This window comes from Alexandromys fortis, unplaced genomic scaffold, assembly GCF_014885135.2.
Source record: "Alexandromys fortis isolate MF-2015 unplaced genomic scaffold, M_Fortis_MF-2015_v1.1 scaffold_21, whole genome shotgun sequence".
NCBI classification, from domain to species: domain Eukaryota; kingdom Metazoa; phylum Chordata; class Mammalia; order Rodentia; family Cricetidae; genus Alexandromys; species Alexandromys fortis.
This window is the reverse complement of record NW_026067905.1, coordinates 2,483,606-2,491,357: the sequence shown is the minus strand read 5'-3', so window position 1 is coordinate 2,491,357 and position 7,752 is coordinate 2,483,606. Positions and strand designations below refer to the sequence as shown.

At 40.8% G+C, this 7,752-nt stretch overlaps 1 protein-coding gene across 1 annotated transcript in view; it reads left to right on the top strand.

Moving 5' to 3' along the window:
* The first annotated feature begins 4,734 nt into the window (after positions 1–4,734).
* LOC126497213 (solute carrier organic anion transporter family member 1B2-like) overlaps positions 4,735–7,752 on the top strand; it is a 75,500-nt gene continuing 72,482 nt past the window's right edge. The window contains exon 1 of the mRNA XM_050135115.1: positions 4,735–4,868. The gene's annotated coding sequence lies outside the window, so the exon portion shown is untranslated. The remainder of the gene's footprint in view (positions 4,869–7,752) is intronic.

Below are 7,752 nucleotides of genomic sequence, written 5' to 3'. Positions count from 1 at the left end.
TGGCGGGGCTGCGTCCCCAACACCCTGGCCGCTTGGCTAGCTCATGCCCGAAATAACAACACACAAACTGTATTCATTTAAGAACTGCTTGGCCCATGAACTCTAGCCCTTACAGGCTAATTCTCGCACCTGGACTAGCCCATTTCTAATGATGTGTGTAAGTACCCCAAGGTGTGCTTACCGTAAGATTCTAGCCTCTGTCCATCCTGGGAGAGTGTAGCATGGCAAGCATGCCGTCTCTGCTCCAGAGCAGAGCTGTCGAGTCTCTCTGGAAGCAGAGCAGAGTCTGACCTCACTTCCTCTTCCACCCAGCATCCTATTCTGTTTATTCCACCCACCTATGTTCTAAGCTATGAGGCCAAGCATTGGTTTATTATAATTAACTAATTACCTTCCTCCATCAATAGCCCCTAAAGGGAGAGATACTATTAGCAGGTGTGGTCTTGTTGGAGGAAGTGTGTCACTGTGATAGTGGGCTTTGAGGTCTCTTTTTCTCAAGCTTCCTTCAGTGAGATGGTCAGTTCACTTCGTGTTGCCTTTAGTACCATGTCTGCTTGCCTGCATGCTACCATGCTAACTGTCATGAAAAAAATGAACCAAACCTCTGAAACTGTAAGCGAGCTACTTCAAGTAAATGTTTTCGTATAAGTTGCCATGTTCATGGTGTCTCTTCACAGCAATAAAAACCAAACTAAGACAGTTGCCTATGCCTTTTATAAAAATAATTTTTCAAGGTTTTACCATTTATTTATTACTCTTAAAGACTGACTTTGCACTCAGATTCAGAAGTAGAAGCACTCAGTGAGGGCAGCCAGCTACTCGTGGTAATCCATTCCTGGCATTTTTCCTTGGCTTCCTTCATTCTCTTTACCAAAAATCTAGAACAATTGCTGCCTCCTCCTTGTTCCTCCTAGTGGGTTGTTTCTTCAGAGCAATATGCTGGCACTTGTGTTGCAAGACACCGTGAGTAGCAAGATGCTGAATCTTGGGTGCCTTGGTCCTGGGCTTCTTGCTTTTTTTGTTAAGGGCTTTCTGACAACATGTAGGCAGACATCATTTTCTTTAGAGAGACTGAAAAGCAGTTTCTGCTAACTTTGGGGACCCAGTCCCCAAGGTACAGAATTAACTGTTATCCCAGAAATATCTGTAAGGGAGGACTTCCCCTTCCAGTTGGTATAGTGCACGCTCAGACACAGAATTCTCAGGAAAAAAACCCTGATATTTATTACCCCAGAGAGGCAAGGTGGAGGGCTGCTTCTGGAAGCAACAGACTTCAGACAACAGTAGCAGCAAGTAGCAGCAGCAATCAGAAAGCATATGTTTTGTTTTGTTTCAGAAAAAGTGGGTCTTTAAGGAGGAAAAGGGGGAATCTGTGGTAGGTTGAGTGGATAAATCCTGATTGGTCAAGTTAGCTGAATAATAAATTTTGATTGTTGGCTCATAGTGTTTCTCTCAGGAATCACTCAGTGGCCATATAAATGAATGGAAATGTATTCTAAAGGAGTTTTAGCAAGGGGGAGGGAAAGGAGGAAAAAGATAAAGCCAGTCAGCACATGGTTGCCATGCTTAGCCTGCTAGAGAGCCCTTCATTCCTACCTTTTTGTTTTATTACTTCGTTGCTGGATGCTGGGTTATTGGACATTCCTTTTCTTTGGTTATTTTCTGCTGACATCAGGTCATCTTTGTTATGAACCCAAGGAAAATGGAATTTTGGTCAAGGTCGAGAAGAGTAAACTGTTTCATTTGATGTCCAGGGTCTGAGGCTGTTTGGGGCTAGGAAAGTGCAGGCAGTATGGGAACAATTTGTGAGGCTGAGCTAATTGGACTTGCTTGCCTTGGAGCTTTCTAGGAGGCAGATTCAAGGGGAATATCTGGGGCTGGTTAGTTGCTGGAGCAGTGTGTAGTCAACTTGAAATCTGAGACAACAGGCAGGAGGTAAAGATCAGGAGCTTAGGGAAAAATTTAATATTCAGTGTCCATTTGAAACTTTGAGTTTTATGGTCCTGGTAATTGGGAGAGGGATGTCCCAAGACTAGCAAAAGTGGGGAGAGAACACCCACTCTTATGAATAGACTGGTAGGGAAATTTAGGCTGTTGCTTGACAGAAGTACTTATCTAGAGTCCATTTTTCTCTGACAGGAGAATTCAAGGCTATTTTTAAAAAATGGTGAGAATTTTTTATGTCTATAAAAGTTTTAGACTTGTTCACTTTACCACTGTTTTCTGTACTAAAACTTATATTGTAGAAAGAGTAGTAGACTCGTGTCTTTGAGTCACAGGAAAGGTTTAGAGACCCCAAACTGATTCTGGGCTAAAATCATTAATATCTTTGTAGGACTGTAGAGATAAATTTGACAGAGATGTTTGCATTAGGATAAAAAGTATTTTTCAATCTATTTTTAGAAGTCAGCCAAAGGAAATTTATAATCTTAAGCTTGTGACTGTGATAACATTAGTAGTGTTTTATTAGGGTTAGATTAATAGCTTATTTCAATTCTATTGGTTAATGTTAAGATTATGAACTTTTGAAGTTTTAGTATAACAATAGCACAGAGGAAGGGAAGACACCTGAAACAACTTTTCATATCCCTGATATCTCTTTCCCAGATCCTGAAAACTTACTTAGGTTTTTATGTCCTAAGACCTTAAACCATTTTCTTATAACTTGCATTCATGGAAAAGCCTTGTTTGTCCTTCCCACCACTGATTCTGACCACATAACTCTTTCACATAAAAGCATGCTGTGGCCCCATGCTTTTCATGGGATGTTTGTGTTAATTGCCTACTTCTGTGAGTTTCTAATAGGAAGTATCTGGGAAGGAGATATTCAGCTTCACCTTGATACTGCTGGCAGCCCAGGAGGTGCCATGAAAAAAAGGCCAATAAACTATGGCTTACCTGCTTGTGATTCCTTACATCTTCCCCAACCTTCCTGCCTACCCCTCCCCATAAATCTCTTTGCTTCCTGTATTGGAGTTTGGACCTCACAGGGAAATTATGACTTCTTACAATTTTGCCTTCTTACAAAAATTTCATAAGTTCTCCTTCCTTTTCTATTTTGTGAAATAGTTTGGGTAGAGCTGGTATTCTTTAAAAATCTAAGAGAATTCTTTAATGAACTTGTTTGGTCCTGGGCCTTTGTTAGTTGAAAAAAATTATTATTGTTTCAACATCATTGTAGTGTCTGATGTGTTTTAACTATTTATGTCATATTGGTTTAGTTTTGATAAGTTATATGCTTCTGGAAACTCATCCATTTCTTTCAGATTTTCCAATTACATTAAATATGGATTTTAAGGCATTTCCTCATGCTTTTCTGAATTTTACTGGATTCTGTTCTAATTCCTCCATTCTCATGTCTAATTTTGTTAATTTGAGTCTTCTCTCTTCTTTTGATTAATAGAACCAATACTTTATTTCAATGTTGATTTCTATTTCTATTTCACTTATTTCTATCCTGGTTTTGATAATCTCCCCTTGTGCTACCACAAATGCTTGTTTTGTCCTTCTTTACCAAGACCTTGTAGTATATCCTTAAGTTATTCATTTAGGTTCTCCATTTTTATAACAGCATAATTCTCTACTAATTTTTTGATATTTCATATTATATATTCCAGTCCCACTCATCTCCCAGTCCATTCATATCCTCCTCTCATCCTTATAATATCCCCATCAAGAAAAACCTACTTCCAAAATCAATTAAAACAAAGAAACAAAACCCCACCTTGTTTCTCCATCATTCCATCACCTCTTCAAACATCTTAGTGGCATTGGGCATTAGCTCCACCCACAAAATGTTCATTGCAAGGGGTCAGTGCTCTGGCTCAAAGCCTCTGGCACACCATCACCACAGGACCATCACTGAAACTCCTCTCAGTGGATATCCTGCTGTTCCCTTGAGACAACAGTTATCTTTCCACTAGACAAGTCTCATCGCACATTCCAGCAGGTCACAGATGGGGTAAATGTTAGCATTGGCCAACCCAAGGTCCAGGATGTGGGGTCTGGCTGGTAGCTGAGCTGGTCAGTCTGGGCCACTGAAACTGCCCCCATCAGGTAAACAGGAATCAGGGTCACTTCTCCTATGCTGCTGGTAAGGGGTGAGACTATCTCTCCCAAGTTCAGAGGCCAGCTCTCCTGCTGCAGTCTCCAGTGAAAGCCAGGGAGGGGTGAAGCTAGTTCTACATGGCCCTCAGATTTCAACAAGCATAGTTTCTAGGATGCTCTGTGGCAATACAGGCCATTGACATCATCACAGACCCCAGTTGCAGCAGGAAAATGGACTCAGAGATAGCTCAACTGGGATGTCACCACGGCTCCAGTAGTAGCACAGGCCACTGGCCACCCAGATAGCTCCAATAGCAGCAAGACCATCAAACACCAAAATGGTCTTAAGTGGCTGTCTAGATCCCAGGCATCTGCACAGCCCTCATTGCTAACAGGAGCCTTGAACATCAACACAGACCCTGGCTGCCATAGGGCATGGATCCAGACATGGCCCTTGGCAGTGGCCCTGTTCCAGACGGCACCATGACCACAGGTGAGAGCTCAGGTCACTTAGATCAGCATGACCCTGGCAGTGGCATGGCCCTTGGGTGCCAACAGGGCCACAGGTTGTGGTTTAGACCCTGGACATCCACGTAGCCTTTGGCGGCACTTCAGGCCATGGATATCAACACTGACCAGAGCTGTGGTAGGACTGCAGGCCCAGAGATGGTCCTCAGCGCCATCCTAGACTCAGATGATACCATGGCTCCGGATTGCAGTACAGACCATTAAGATCAGCATTCCCTTTGATAGTTTTAGGAGCCAAAGACATCAACACAGACTCTGGCTGCTGGAGAGCCACGAGGTTCTTCCTTTTTGATGTAAGCTTTTCACACTGTAACTTTTGCCTTAGGAGTGCTTTCCTTATACCAATAGATTTTGATATGCTGTTTCATTCATATTTAATTCTAGAACATTTTTCTTTCCTTGCAAAGTTTTATTTCAGTGATCTTTTCAGTCAATGGTGTATTGTTTGATCCCTATGACTGTGTATTTTTTGTGGTTTCTATGGATGTTGATATTTAGCCTTAGCCTATTGTAGTCAAATACAAATAAGGAGTTCTTTCATTTTACTGGCTTTGCTGATACTCATAGTGTTGCAGTACACTGTCTATTTTGGAGAATTCCCCTGAATAGGAATGTTTACTTTCTTCATTTGCGTTTGAGTAAACAATTCTGTATATCTCTTTTAAGTCCATCTGATTGATGAGGATGATTAACTGCAGTATTTCTCTGTTCGCTTTTACTAAATGACCTGTCCATTGGTGAAAGTGGAGTACTGAAGCTTCCTCCTGATACCATGTTGGGACCAATTCATGGCTTTATCGCTACAGTATTTGTTTCGTGAAAGAAGGCACATCCACGTTCACTGTTTAGAATTGCACTGTCCTCAATAGGCTGTTCCCTTTATTAGAACAAAGTGTCCTTGTTAATCTCCTCTGATTAGGTTTGTTTGTACCTATTTTCCCTGGTATCGGTAACAGGTAACACCTACTTGTTTCCTGGTTACACTTGTTGAAAATAATCTGTTCATATTTATATCTGTATTTGGTAATGAGGTGAGTTTCTTGGAGGCAGCAAAATAAGGAATTCTGCTTTATAATGTAGTCTGTCAACCTTTGTTTTTTTTTTATAAAAATTATGTGCATGCTTACATGTGGTGTGTGTGTGTGTGTGTGTGTGTGTGTGTGTGCGTGTGTGTGTGCATGCGATGGCTCCTGTGGAGGTCAGAAGTGTTGTATTCTATAAAGTGGGAATTACAGGTATTAGTGAGCTTTCTGACATGGGTGCTTGGAACTGACTCAGATATTCTGAATAACGAATAGGTTCTCTTGATTGTCATCTCTTCAGTTCCCAGTCTGTATCTTTTGACTAAAAAAAGGAGACCATTAATATTTAGAGTTATTACTGAAAATCTATGTTGATTACTGTCATGGTGTTGATTTTGTAATATTTATTTCCTTGCCATCCTTTGATTACCCTTTGACATAACATTGTTTATTTTTTCTCTATATTCCTTAAAATATTCATATCCTTATTTTCAGTTTAAGGTATATTTCCAATATATTTTATTTATTTATTTATTTATTTATTTATTTATTTATTTATTTATTATTTCTTTCTTGTTATTCATTTTATATACCAACCATCATTCCTCATCCCCTTCTCACAAGCTCTGGTGATTATGACTAATGCTACTATGAACATAACTGAGCTAGTTACCTTGTGGTATGATTGAGCATCCTTTGGGTATTCGCTCAAGAGTGATACTGCGGGGTCTTGATGTAGATTGATTCCCAGTTTCCTAAGAAACTGCCATACTTATTTCCAAAGTGGCTGTACAAGTTTGCACTCCCACCAATAGTGGAGAAATGTTCTCCTTACTCCACATCCTCTTCAACAAAAGCTGTTCTTCAAGCTAGCTTGTTGCTCACAAATTCTATTTGCCTCCTTTTATTGCAGGGCATTTTTCTTCCTCCTTCATTTAGTATAGATAGTTTTTCTGGGTATAGTATTCTGGACTGGCATCTTGGTCTTTCAGAACTTGAATTACATCTGCTTAAGTTCCTTATGGAGTACACAGGCTCTGGATTCAGGGCCTTGCGTGGGGATGCTAGGATCTCAGAGAGAGAGGAAGGTGACAACTGCCTGTGAAACAAGCAGTGGAATTGGCTAAGGTCCTCTGATGGTGATGATTGGGCCGAAGAAGAAGAAGAAGAAGAAGAAGAAGAAGAAGAAGAAGAAGAAGAAGAAGAAGAAGAAGAAGAAGAAGAAGAAGAAGAAGAAGAAGAAGAAGAAGAAGAAGAAGAAGAAGAAGAAGAAGAAGAAGAAGAAGAAGAAGAAGAAGACGAAGAAGAAGAGAGGAGGCCATCAGTGGAACAAGTGAAGGACTTTGTTCTGGGGTCACAGAAAAAGCATAAGGCTACTTGTGGGATGAGCAAGAGACCCAGGTCTCAGGTGGTGGTGCTGGTGTTCCAGAGTGAAAGGAAGAGGATGCCAACATGTGGAGAGAGTGAGCAGCTTGATACAGATCCTCCCATGTTAGCATTCTTTTTGACAGAGGCTGATCATTCGTTCCCGGCTCCCTAGACCTGAAATAATCACACAGAAACCATATTATTTGCAATACTGTTTGACCAATAACTTAAGTGTATTTCTAGCTAGCTCTTATATCCTACACTAACCAATCTCCATTATTCTCTGCATTACCATGAGGTTGTGGCCTACTAGCAAAGGTTTGGCAGGCTCCAGCAGAAGCATCTGTCTCCTGTGGCAGCTACATGACTTCTCTCTGTCTTCACCTACTCTCTCTCTATATCACTTTCTGCCTGGCTTTACTCTAATAAGTCATTAGCTAAAAGCACTTCTTCATTAACCAACGGCAATAAAACATATTCACAGCATACATCACCTCCTACATCATATTCTCTCTCTCTTTCTTATTGAAAATAGATTCTTATTTAATACAATACATCCTGACCACAGTTTCCCCTACCTCTACTCCTTACAGATCCTCCTCACTTCCCCTCTTTCCTAGATCCACTCATCCCCTGTTTCTTCTTCAGAAAAGAGCAGGCCTCTAAGAGATGACAGTCAAATCAGAAAACAAGATTCAATAAGACAAGACAAAAATCCCACATGCTGAGACTAGACAAGGCAACTCGATAGGAGGACAAGATTCCCAAGAGCAGGTAAAAGATTATA